Genomic DNA, 12,755 nt, shown 5'->3' with positions numbered 1-12,755 from the left:
TGGAGAAACTAAGAGGCCAAGTAAGCTTAGACCAAGATCTAATAATTAGTGTGGTGCTAGGATTTGAACCTAGGTACTGATATCCATCCATCCATCCATCTATCCATCTATCTACCTATTTATTCAGTGGAAGGAGAAACATCAATCTGTTGCTCCATTAACTATCAGAATATACTAAACCATCTAAATACATGTCATTGGGAAACAGTTGAATAAAATACGTTACACCCATTTAAAGGAATACTACATTTTTAAAAAGAAAGCTCCTTTCATTCCCCTTCCTACTTTGAGGATAGGCTGAACTTATTGAATCACTTCCACAAATAAAGTATGGAAAAAGAAAAAGAGTGACCTTACAGAGGAGAAACCTGGAAAGCACTACTTAAGCAAGTGATTTAAGTTAACATCACCAGGAATGTCAAGCAATACCAGACACTCCCTTACATGATGTGATGAGAGGGCAACTCGCCTCTGTGTATTATTTCCAAAAATCCATAGCCCCATTCTCATCATGAGGAAAACACCAGACAAACACAACTTAGAGATGTCTATGAAGTATCTGGCCAGGACTCCTCAAAATTAATCAGAAAAGACAGGAAACTGTCAGAGGAGACTAAGGAGGCATGAGAGCTAAATGCCATGTGTATTCTGGATAGGATCATGGAAGAAGGATTCCCACACCCCCTTCTTCACTTTCTCTTCACCAAATTTATTTCTGCTAAATGCACGCATTTTATTCTAGCTGAATTAATCTAACCACCAACCCCTCAAAAGAACCAGTCTGTTTCTCAAATCCACATCTCACCTGGCAAAACCTAACTCTAAACTTAAAACGCCACTCACCCACTGGTACTACCCAGCATCTGTATATCTTGTCTATAACAGGGATAGCAAATATAGGCCATCGATATTCCTACATTCATGACAACATTGCTCAGTGATCACAGTAGCCTTTCCCACTAAATCCACATTATGCCTCCAAATATTTCTTAATGTCATGTTCCATGCAGCCACCATCATCAATCAAAGCTTGCCAAGAAATAAACCCATTCGCCATATATGGTCTCTACTACATTAATCTGTTTGCCTTGGATTTCATGTGTATTTATTTATGCACAGCCCTACTTTGACCTGAAAAGACCTTGTAAGACTTATGAGAATACAAGAACCATGAAAAGCTAATACTTTAAACAATCAAAGCAAAAGAATAAAGAACACACCAGAAATGGTGCCAAGGAAGAGGCTAAAAAAATGTACAGCATAAACCCTATACGCCCACTCGGGTGTGCCACAAATCTAGCTTTGGCTTTCTAGTAGTCATCACAAAAAGAAAAAAACAGTCCACAGTCCAGGAGCTAAACAGCAAAGTACTAAAAAGGAGATCTATTCCTGGTACTTAAACCAAACAGTAATTTTTGTAAAGCAAAAAGAACACTATAGGACGTACTAGATATACAACGCACACAACTACTAGTTTTCAAAGGGTTGGACTGTTTCTGACAGTATCCATCAGGAAAGACCTATAGCATCTTGCCAAAGGCCAACGAAGCTAAAGGGATGTTACAAAGAACAAACACAAGCTCAAAAAATGCACTGTGTCCTTTTACCTGGTTTCCTCCTTCACTGCCTCCCTAAGTAAAAATAAACTCTTTGAAGACAGGAACCATGTTTTCTACCTCTTACATTGAGCCCACCATACTATGTATTCTGCAAAAGAGTAGCCTTTGATACCAGTGAGAACTTTCATAGCACAATTCAAGCTACTGATAAAAATGCCCAAACTAAACATAGGAATCCCCACTCCTACTCAGTAGACTAAAAGTGATAACTGAAGTCTCAATAGAGAGAATTTCTAAAACTCCTATACTGTTACTGAATCATAATTTAATTTTCAATGCCCCAATGGCTTTTTTTTGTTTTGCATACCCCTAGTATAAGGCTTGCAAAATGTCATGTTAATATCACCAAATCTGATCAAATAAAATGAAACCCACAGCTAAAGCGCTGGCAATCCCTATCAAAGGAAAGATAATATCATTATCTTTCAAGAATATAATCAATAGCTCTTTACACACCAGCTGACAAAAAACAGGTTCATTTTTTTAAGTGACTCTGCAAGTCTGCTAGTAGATAATGAATTATAATGCATATTTTCCCTATTTCTCTCCAAGAGCATGTAGTTTTAGTAAATGCTGAACTACCAGAGAGAACAGTACTTCTCAACACATATACATATCTTCAAACAAGCTTATATATCCCTTTATGACTACCTACCCCCTCTCCTTTACTTGGTCAAATCGGAAATGCAATGAAGACTAATAAATTATTTAAGTAAAGCGAGTATAAGCAACTTAAGTATTTACACACTTAAATTATTACTCTTAAGCATAGGCATTAGGACACATTAACAATCCTCTATTTGTATTTTAGTAATGGAAATCATTAATAAATAAGCAGTCTAATCCTACAATGGTTTAGTTCCCCCCCCACCCCCACAGTCCGTATTTCAGTTTGCAGAGTTCTCCCCATTCGATACTCTCCGTATGAAGAGGCACACTCTATCATCCCCAGGAGAGCATAGCTGTAATGAACAAAGAACAACGACAGGACTGGGGAGCAGTGGAGGAGAAAATCCAATTCCTTTACCTTTGTTTCTTCATCTATTAAAGTGGGAAATGACAATTACCTCTACCTGATGAGATTATTGGGAGGATTAAACCAGATAGGGTCTGTAAATGCCCAATAAATGCATATAAAATAGATCCTCAATAAGTATTAGTTCTCTCGCCCTCTTTTTATAGGTAAGGAAATAGAAGAAGCTGAGCAGGTGACTTGTCCAAGGCCAATGCCTAGTAAGTGTAATACACAGGTTACAACTCTGACTTACGGCCCAATGTTCTTTCCATTATACCATGCAGCCTTAAAATAGCAGAATCCAACACTTCATGATCATAAATGTTAGGCACTCATTACATGCAAAGGAAAAAAATTAATGATTTGAATACCTATTAAATGGCCAGGTATTAACACTAACATCTTCCCTCCTAACTGGCCTAAAAAGCAGGTGTATTTATCCCATTTTACAGAGAGAAGCCTAACAAGTGTTAATACAAGCTTAATCCAGGTCTGTTTACTCTGGTATTTTTCCCCCTACTATCCCTCAAAAGCATGTAGGTATTTAAAAATCATTGTCTACCAAAATTAAATTTAAAATGGCCTGGAAGTGTTTTCAGATTTTTCCAATTTATTAGCAGAAATCATCCCTATAGTTCCACCATCCTTTCTCCTTAAATTTGTCCTTGGCAGGCCAAAACAATTTATAATAATTATGGTGATAAATACATATTTATATGGCATGTTACAGTTTAGTATTACATATTTCTTCATTTTTATTAGATGTAACTACTGAGGTTTTTCATATGTTGTCTCACATTTCACTCAATATTTCCAAGTCTCCTGTGAGGTAGGGATCATTACCATCTTATAAATAAGACAACAGAAGTTTGAAGAGGGAAATTTGCCTAAGGTTACACAACTAGTAAGTGTAGGACTTTGCTGGGGATCTCTCTAAGAGAAAAACACATACACTCCTACATCCACTGATTCATTTAATCATCTGCTTTTGTCAACTTATCAGAGCTGAGAAAAGACAAGTGTGTGTGGAAGGATTCCTTCACCAAAAACGTAATACAAAATAAGATAAAAAACTCAAAAGAACAATAAAAACAGGAAATATGAGAAGGGTTGTCTAGGATCTCTTCTTTCCCCCAAGGTTGTCAGGTGATTTCTAAAAGATCTTTACAAAATAGACATTTTAAGCTATTCCAGAGGACAGGGAAAATAAGAATTCCCCAATTCATTCGTAACAGCTGGCTTGATCTTGACACCAAAACCAGGCAAGAATGGTAAACTAATAAGGAAACAAATATTATGCTTCTCTTTTCTGACTATAGACACAAAAGTCTTAACATATTTAAGTGAAAAACAAAAGATATGTGTAGAATAATTCCATCTGTAAAAGAAAAACATTGTGTATACATATGTATGCATGTGAGTATAGTTGGATATGTAATGTGTATTTGTACATATGTACACAAAAATACAAAGATACAGATTTGCCAATATAAACTCTAAGCTGTTAACAATGATTACCTGGGAGAGGAGTGGTCTTGGAATAAAAGAAAGAAAGAGGACAAGAAGTAAATGAGAGATTTTCAGCTTTAACTCTATATACCCCTGTATTATTTGAATTTTATAATTAAACGAGGTCTGTCTGGAAAAAGTCCAGCCATCATTAATATAAAGAGAGCGGTTTGTGCAACATGGATGTAACCTGGCAGCCAAGGAGAGTGGCCTTGTATGTGCACACCTGAACAATGACAACTTCACTGTACCAGTCAGTGGGGATGGTAGATGCTGTTGAATGAGCATGTGTACTGTATGGCCTTCGCATTCAAAATGACTGAGCAAGAACAGTAACAAATAGGCATCGTATTTGGTGTTAAGCTTAACACTCCTCTGCAGAAAGTATCTGGATGATTCAGAAGGCTGCAGCTACAGGCAACTGGTGACTGGCAGCTTTATCACAAAATACACCAGCTCATGAAACTTGTGTCATGCCGTTTTTTGGCAAAACGTCAAATCACCCAGGTGACTCAAGCCCCCCTATAGACTAAATCTGGTGCCCTATGGCTTCTTGCTTTTCGCAAAACTAAAATCCTTTGAAAAGGAAGAGACTTCAGACTATCAATGAGATTTCAGGAGAATACAACAGAGCAGGTGATGCTGAATCCAACGAAGGATTTTGCAGAGTGTTTTGAACAGGAGAAGAGACAATGGGAGAACTCAGTAAGGTACCAAGGTGCCTACCTTGAAGGGGACTGAAGCATCACTTTCCTATATACAAGGTTTCTTGTATCTTGCATCTTCAAGGAATGTCTCTATTTTTCATAGTGTGTGGCTGGATACTTTCTGGACAGACCTTGGTATATTACGTTTAACGATTAAAATGTATAAATAATACAGCCTCAATATCAATTTGCTGCTATCTCTTCTACCTGTTATAGTAAAAACTAATTATTTTATTCAGTCATTGAGCATTCATTTATTTAACAAACATCAGGATACAATGCCTATGTTTGGGTACTGTATAAGCATTTGTGCCACCAGGTACTTAGAACCTATTTTTTAAAACCTAGGATGGAACAACAGTCACTTACTTCTGTAAGAAACAATGTTGAGTTTTAAGTCATTCTAATTTTTATGATTTATTACCTTTTAGGTTATATGCAAGGAGTAAACAATATTTTTTTCTGCCCTAGCTGGGATAGGTCAGTGGATTGAGTGCAGGCCTGTGATCCTGGTTCAATTCCCAGCCTAGGGCACATGTCTGGGTTCCAGGCCAGGTCTCCAGTAGGGGGTGTGCAAGAGGCAACCACAAATTGATGTTTCTGTCCCTTTCTCCCTCCCTTCCCTATTCTCTAAAAATAAATAAATAAAATCTTTAAAATTTTTTTCTGGAATTTAAACTATCATTTTAAAAAAGAGTAACAGATAATTTGTATTGTTGTCTCTCTTTTTGCAATTAAAAATGTGTTTGTATTCACTCATTAAACAAAGGTTAGAGTCCCTGTTATGTGCCAGACACTATACTGGACAATGGACATACAAACATTTGTATGTAACACATGGACTCTACCTACCCTCTAAGGAGTTGAGAACTTTGCATATACATGGTGCAGGCTAATACATAAAAACTGAAATATATACCCTAGTAATCCTTCAATTCAAAGTAAACCGGCAAACCACCTAGTTCAAAAATAAAAGTTAATTTCAGTTTAACCTAGGAAAGCTTAATAATTATGCAAAATGTGAAACTGTCCAGTTACTTTAAATTAAAAGGAATAAATTAGTGAGAAAACAGAGAATATGGAAGCTGTGGGAGAAGAGAAAGCACAATGTCTCAGTGAACAGTGGGTTCTTGGATTAGCTATGCCACTAAGAAGCTGTTATTAGATTTAATTATTCTGTTTCCCCACAGGATGTATGGAAATCACATCTACCTTATTAGGGTAAAAAGAAGAATTTATTTGAGAAAGCATAACAAAATGTGGTAAATATGAGGCAATGTGGCCAAAACACCTGCTTTTTGTTGTTTGATTTTTTATTTATTATGCCCTCACCTTGGCAATGATTAGCCAAGTAAATCTGCAAACACAATTCAACTTCTGTATGCCTCATGAAGTGAAAAGAATGTAGGAAGCAGAGTCAGAAGACCTAAGTTCACAGTCAGACTTTCACTCTTACTAACTACGTAAGGTTAAAAACAAGCTAACCTCTTTGCACCTTTCTTGGCAGTAAAATAGAAATAAACCTATTTTACAGCATTCTTTCAAAGACTAAATAAGAGAATACATGTAAAAATATAAACTTAGAAATGATTATAAATCAAAGATTTTTTTCAAAGAAGATACACAAATGGCCAATAATATTAAAAGATGTTCAACATCATTAGGGTATTAGCACAAAGCAAATGAAAACCACAATGAGGTACCACTTCACACCCACTAGAATGGCTATCATCAATATAGACAACATTTTAAAAAGTGTTGGAAAAAATAGAGCCTTCATACTCTTTTGGTGGGAATATAAAATGGTACAGCAGCTATGGAAAAGTTTGACAGTTCCTCAAGAAGTTAAACACTTTCCACATGACCAAGTAATACCACTTCTAACCCAAGAGAACTGAAAACGTAATGTTCACAGCAGCATTACGCATAATATAGTCAAAAAAGCAGAAATGTGGCATATCCATACAATGGAATATTACTCAGCATAACAAGGAATGAAATACTGAACCATGTGCAATATAACATGGAGAAGTCCTGAAAGTATTTTGCTAAGTGAAAGACACAAAGGCACACATACTGTATGATTCTGTTTATATGCAATGTCCAGAAAAGGAAAATCTATAGAGACAGAAAATAGATTAGTGATTGCTAAATGCAGGGGCGGAATGGGGGTGACAGTTAAAGGATATAGGAATGTCTTTTCAGGATGATGAAAATGTTCTTAAATTAAGAGATATGTTTGCCCAACTTTGTGAATATGCTAACACCACTCTAAAAGAGTGTCACTTTAAAAGAGTGGAATCTACTGGATATGAGTTATATCATGATAAAAGAAAATAATTTCAGAAATTTAAGTTTATGCTACTTTTTGTTAGTAAATATGATACTTTTCACAAGAGATTGTTCCTGTTACTTGTAACACCTATGAAAGTGCTTTGAAATTAGATGTTACACAGATAAACAGTATTTCAGTGAACTCAAACTATTAATTATGCCAGAGAAACTTTCTATAGACCATATTAATTTGGTATAATTTTATTTCTTCAAAAGAAAAATTTTTATTAATATTGTGTTTTCAGGAAGTAAAAAGATCTTTAAGGAGTCTTTAAGCACATAAAAAAGGTCAAAATGTAATACTGTATGCTTTTTAAATTAGTAAACATTTAGCTTTTAGATAAGCCTGTCAAAAAACACAAGTAGATTAATTTTGCATCCTTTTCTCTACCACTTCACATGTTCTGGATTCTGCTGTCAGCCTTCTAGGTCTATCCATCCATCATCAGCTCCTAATCTCATTCACCAATTAGTCCTTCCAATTATAATTTACAGGGGTTAAAATGCTTGGTAAACTCTTTAAACACCATCAATTTCATTCCTTAATGTGGAGGAATTCACAGAGTAGGCCCAATTTTTAAACTTAAATTAAATCTAGATTGTTTGAATAAATATACAGAAAAATTATTCTTTGAATTTGGATATACAATCTGTAGAGTTGTATAGTACTTTTTTAAGTCCTTAGGGAATGTTTACATGTCTTTGGTCATGGGGTAAAAAGAAAGTCACCAACTTCTGTCCACACAAAGTATTTTGTATAAAAGCTTCCTGGTTCCAGAACAAAGAAGTATTTTATTGCTCAAAGCAAAAGGAAGATGTTTTTCTTCTATTTAGTATTGTTATACCGAAATAGCACACCAATGAAACCAGCTAGGTAAGAGCATGACGCAAGGCATGTAAACGAAGATAAAACTCTTCTTTATTCTGTATTCTTCCTTGGGGAAAGAAAAAAGTTTCTCACGCCTAAGAAAATAGGGTTTGTTAAGCCAAAGAAAACCATGTGGATTAATATTTTCCAACACAGGTGTATTTTGAGTGGCAATTTTAATTTGAATGTTGAGTGGCAATTTTAATTCGGGTGCATGGTGGGTACACTTGGCACAGACAAAACGTGAAGAAAGAGGTGACCTGTCAAACAGCTGCTATCAAGTTACTCCCTCAACAGCGCTTCCAACTTCTCAGTGAGGTCTGTGCAGGAGAGGAAGATGTCAAAGCACCATGAGAACCAAGGCGGCTGTCACAGCAGCACCAAATCTCAACTGTGCAACCCAGGGTGAAGCCCCACCCGCACCCTCAAAAGCAGGCCAGACTGCGGCTCTTTTCCAGTATGAGTCTACCTACCATACAAAAAAATACATATATAACCAGAGATCCTTGCCAACCCTCCCTCCCTTCCCTTTGTGGCTCCTCCAAAGGTTTAGCGGTGTTAACATCCTGCAGGCCTGCGGAAGCCAAGCCTCACTCCAAGGCACCAGAGAGGCGTCCAGGGGCCTGGGAGCAGCCCGGGGGCCTCGGGCTGGCGTCCCCCACCCACCGGGCGGGCTGGTCACCCGCCACACAAAGGAGCCACCGCGGGCGCTGGACCTGGGGACTCGCCCCGGAGGCGTGCACCACTCCTGTTCCCCGCACGCCACAAAATAAGGATTAACGCCTAAACTTGTTGCACGATTCGGGTCCCTTTCACCCAGTAACGAAGAAGGGCTCTCAGGATGGGAGATCGAGAGCGGCCCCGGCTTTGCGGGCCGCAACCGCACCCGGCAGGCGGCGCGGAGGCACGGACTGCTCGCCGGCTTCCCACCTCAGGCGCTTTGTCTGCGGCGGCGGCGTCAGCGGGGGCAGCGGCAGGGGCTACATTGACAACCAGGGCAGCGCGGCGAGGTCGCCCCTCCCTCGGCCGCGCGGCCAGCCCGGGGGAAGAAAGCGGGGCCCGCCACCGCCGGCTCCACGCGTCCGCTCCCGCTCCCGCTCCCGCCCCCGCCGCCCGGCCGCAGGGCCTGCGTGCTCCTCCCGCCCCGGCCGCCCGGGCCACACGGTGGCCACACTCACCTAGCTGACGCTGGCAACCGGTTGCTCCGTGGCGGTGGGGAGGCCACGGAAACGCGAACGAGACGCGGGCGGAGGGCGAGGCGGGAGAAGGAGGGCTGGAGCGGGCCCGCGCGGCGGAGGCGGAGGCAGCGGTGGCGGGGCTCCACTCACTCGCGGCAAATCGCGTCCGGCCCCTGCCTGCGTCAAGCGAGGGGCGGTGGCGCGGGCAGCTGGACGACCTCCGAGTACCCGCGGCCCGAGGCGCGGCCGAACGACCCCGCACGCGCCAGGGCAGCGGCTGCGCAAAGACCCCGCCCAGCTTGGGAAGGGGGCGGGGCTGGGAGTCCCGCTGGAGCTGAGGGAGGGGGAGGGACGAGGAGGGGCCTCCGACGCACCTCGGCGGACCCTGGGGTTCTCAGCCAGGGCTCAGGTGGTAGCCCCCAAGCCGGCAAGCAGTGCGGGGGTAGTGGAAGGCGCACTGTATCAAGACTGAGGAAACTTAGGTTTAAGAAGGTTAACCCGTCTACCTGACACCTTGGCATTTGTTTTTTTCCCTCATCGTGAAATATGTATGTGGGTTCGAGGCTGTGGTGTGCAGTTTTTCCAAAATGCTAACATTGCCATTCTCGATTTCTTGGGATTCAGGAAATGCCCGGAGATAATGGTCCCCCCTGCCCGCCCCCCCACCTCCACCCCACCCCACCCCAGTCCCTGAGGTGGCTGAAGGACGAAGGCCGCTGGGAGAATTTGGCGGGGAATTTGCAGTGAGGGAGGGCTGAATTCGTACCATTTGTATTTCCTTGAAGATGTTTCCACTGCACAGTCCAAAGTCGCCCTCTGACAATGGCTACTTCCCCATCTCCACCAGCCTTGGTTCTTCTCCCCAAATGTTCGACTTCAGAGTCTTTATTCTTCTAATTTTATTGCGCAAGTCATTTTTATGTCATTTCCTGATTTTGCTTCAAAAGAGTCATCAACTAATACAGACTCAGGGCAGCCGGGTGTTCCCAACCCCAGGCATTCCGTATTACTCACTCTGCTACTCAGTTCACCACCACCTAATTTTATGGGTAAAATCTTGCCCTTCCAGCAACTAGGCAACTAAGTTTCTCTCTTTAAAATCCCGTGGATGAATACTTCTTAATTCTGTGACTAATAATCTGTCTCCACTACTTCATCCTCTTCGCCACTCTTTAGGTCGAGCCTTTCTAATTTCACTTCTGCTTCTGTCTTCTATGACTGCCAGAGAATCCTCCAAAAACACAGAGACTCCTTAAAAATTTTCGGAGGCTCTCCACCTGGACAATCAGGATCAACTTAAGTACGGTAGTATACAAGGCCTTCTATGATCTGAACCCTACACCTTTTCAACTCCAGCTCCAACTCCTACCTCATGTCACACACATTCAACAGGCTCTGTCTCTGTGCCTCGGTAATATTTTCCCTCATCCGAAATCCACCCCTCAGTTAACCAGGTGAACCGCCTACTATCTTTCAAGACAATAAAGATAATGCATCATTTTCTCTTTGTAATCTTCCCTGACTTACAGTCTCTTTACCACGCCCACAACCTCACCCTCCACATTCATGCTGAATCAAATACTCTCTTTTCTGCTTTCATAGAAAGTTTTGTCTATTGTCTGTGATAATCATTAACCCTCTCTTTTTGCCCATTGCTTTGCCCGGTGGTCTTTTCTTACTAGACTGTGAGTTCCTTAAAAGGATAGAGATTTTTGTTTACTTCATTTTTGGCTCCCAGACCGAGCACACTGCTCAGCACTGAGAAGGTTCTTTTTAAATATTTGTTGAAGTGCTGATGCCATTATTCAATTCAACAAATACATGTTGAGCATCTACTCAACAAGGGAAATATGGTACAATCCATAGTCCCTGCTTTCCTTAGCCTTTCTCAGTATTCTGTTCTTTACTAGGTAGCATTCTCTGCTTATCATTTTAAACCCTCTTCTACTACCACTCACATTCTTTGCTTGTTTTAATAAAGCCAGAGCATGCCAAATAATTCATATTATGAATTCACAAAACACCCCTGCCCTTCCTCTTTCCATACCCTCTAATTCCACACTCTACTACCCGGTTATTAGATAAGGGTAACTACTGCAACAGAAAAAAAACATTAGATTGTAAATGCAGAGAACAAACTTGGGGTGTTTTATCTTCTGATAACTATAGAATGCACATAGCTCAATCAACTGAGATTCACTGGACCACTTCTGGAGGTCCTTTGGCTTTATGATTAGCATTCATTTTTAATATTTTACTTAATAAGGTGTACACATAAATTGGGGAACTACCAGATCCTGGCAAAACAGTTGTTAAGCCTGTGATTAATCTCTGAGTGATAAGGAATCACTCACTACCTCACAATGATATTCATCTATGAACAGTCCTGTTCATTGCTTCACTGAACTGAAATGTGTCTCACTATAAATTGGGGAGGTAGCTATGGTATTGGTAGAAACACCACTGGATTTAAACACAAAGTGGTGTGGTTTATAACTTCCTAGCTGTGTGATCGTGGACAAGTGCAAAACATCTCCAAGTATGAGTTTGCTCAACTCTAAAAGGGGGAAATTGTTTTTTTAGTCTCTATGTCATTTAATTCTGCTCTGACCTTATTACCTTCCTTCTACTCATTCTGGGCTTTGTTTATTATCATTTCTCTAGTTCTTTTAGATGTAGGGTTATGTTGCTTATTTGCTTATGTTGCTTATGTTGAGATTTTTCTGTTTTCTTTAGGTAGGCCTGTATTGCTATGAACTTCCCTCTCAGGACTGCCTTTGCTGTGTTCCATAGGTTTTGGATCGTTCTATGTTCATTTTCATTTGTTTCCAGGTACTTTTTTTTTCTTCCTTGATCTCATTGTTAACCCTTTCATCATTTAATAACATGTCATTCAGTTTCCATTCATTGGAATGTTTTTTAGTTTTTTCCTTGAGGTTGGTTGCTAGTTTCTAACCATTGTGATCCAAAAAGATGCTTGATATGACTTCCATTTTCTTGAACTTCTTGAGGCTCATTTTGCATCATACTATGTGGTCTATCTTTGAAATTTATTCATGTGTTTTGAAAAGAATGTATGTTTTGCTTCCTTGGGGTGAAATGCTCTATAAATATCAGTTAAGTACATTTGATCTAGGGTGTCATTCAATGTCACAATATCCTTGTTGATTTTTTGTTTGGACAATTTATCCATTGTTGACAGTGGAGTTTTAAAATCCCCTATGATAAGATAATTCAAAGGATCAATGAATCCAGGAGCTGGTTCTTTGAAAAGATAAACAAAATTGGCAAATCTTTAACCAGTCTCATCAAGAAAAAAGAGAGAGGGCCAAAATAAATAAAATCAGAAACAAAAGAGGAGAAATAACAACCCATACCACAGATATACAAAAAATTGTAAAATATTACTGTGGACAACTATATGCCAAGAAATTGGACAACCTGGGTAAAATGGATAAATTTCCAGAAATATACAATCTTCCAAAACTGAATCAAATAGAAGCCAAAAGCCTGAATAGATTAATT

The 12,755-nt window shown here is 40.0% G+C and overlaps 1 protein-coding gene across 1 annotated transcript in view; it reads right to left on the bottom strand.

The window, feature by feature from the left end:
* Window positions 1-9,506, bottom strand: part of SESTD1 (SEC14 and spectrin domain containing 1) — a 90,707-nt gene extending 81,201 nt beyond the window's left edge. Inside the window, exon 1 of the mRNA XM_037044358.1 lies at window positions 9,231-9,506. The gene's annotated coding sequence lies outside the window, so the exon portion shown is untranslated. The remainder of the gene's footprint in view (window positions 1-9,230) is intronic.
* Between the last annotated feature and the right edge of the window lie 3,249 nt (window positions 9,507-12,755).

This window comes from Sturnira hondurensis, unplaced genomic scaffold (assembly GCF_014824575.4).
Source record: "Sturnira hondurensis isolate 20B ecotype Veracruz unplaced genomic scaffold, ASM1482457v3 Scaffold0004136, whole genome shotgun sequence".
Lineage (NCBI taxonomy): Eukaryota > Metazoa > Chordata > Mammalia > Chiroptera > Phyllostomidae > Sturnira > Sturnira hondurensis.
Note: the sequence above shows the minus strand (reverse complement) of the source record. Positions and strands in the feature narration are given on the sequence as shown.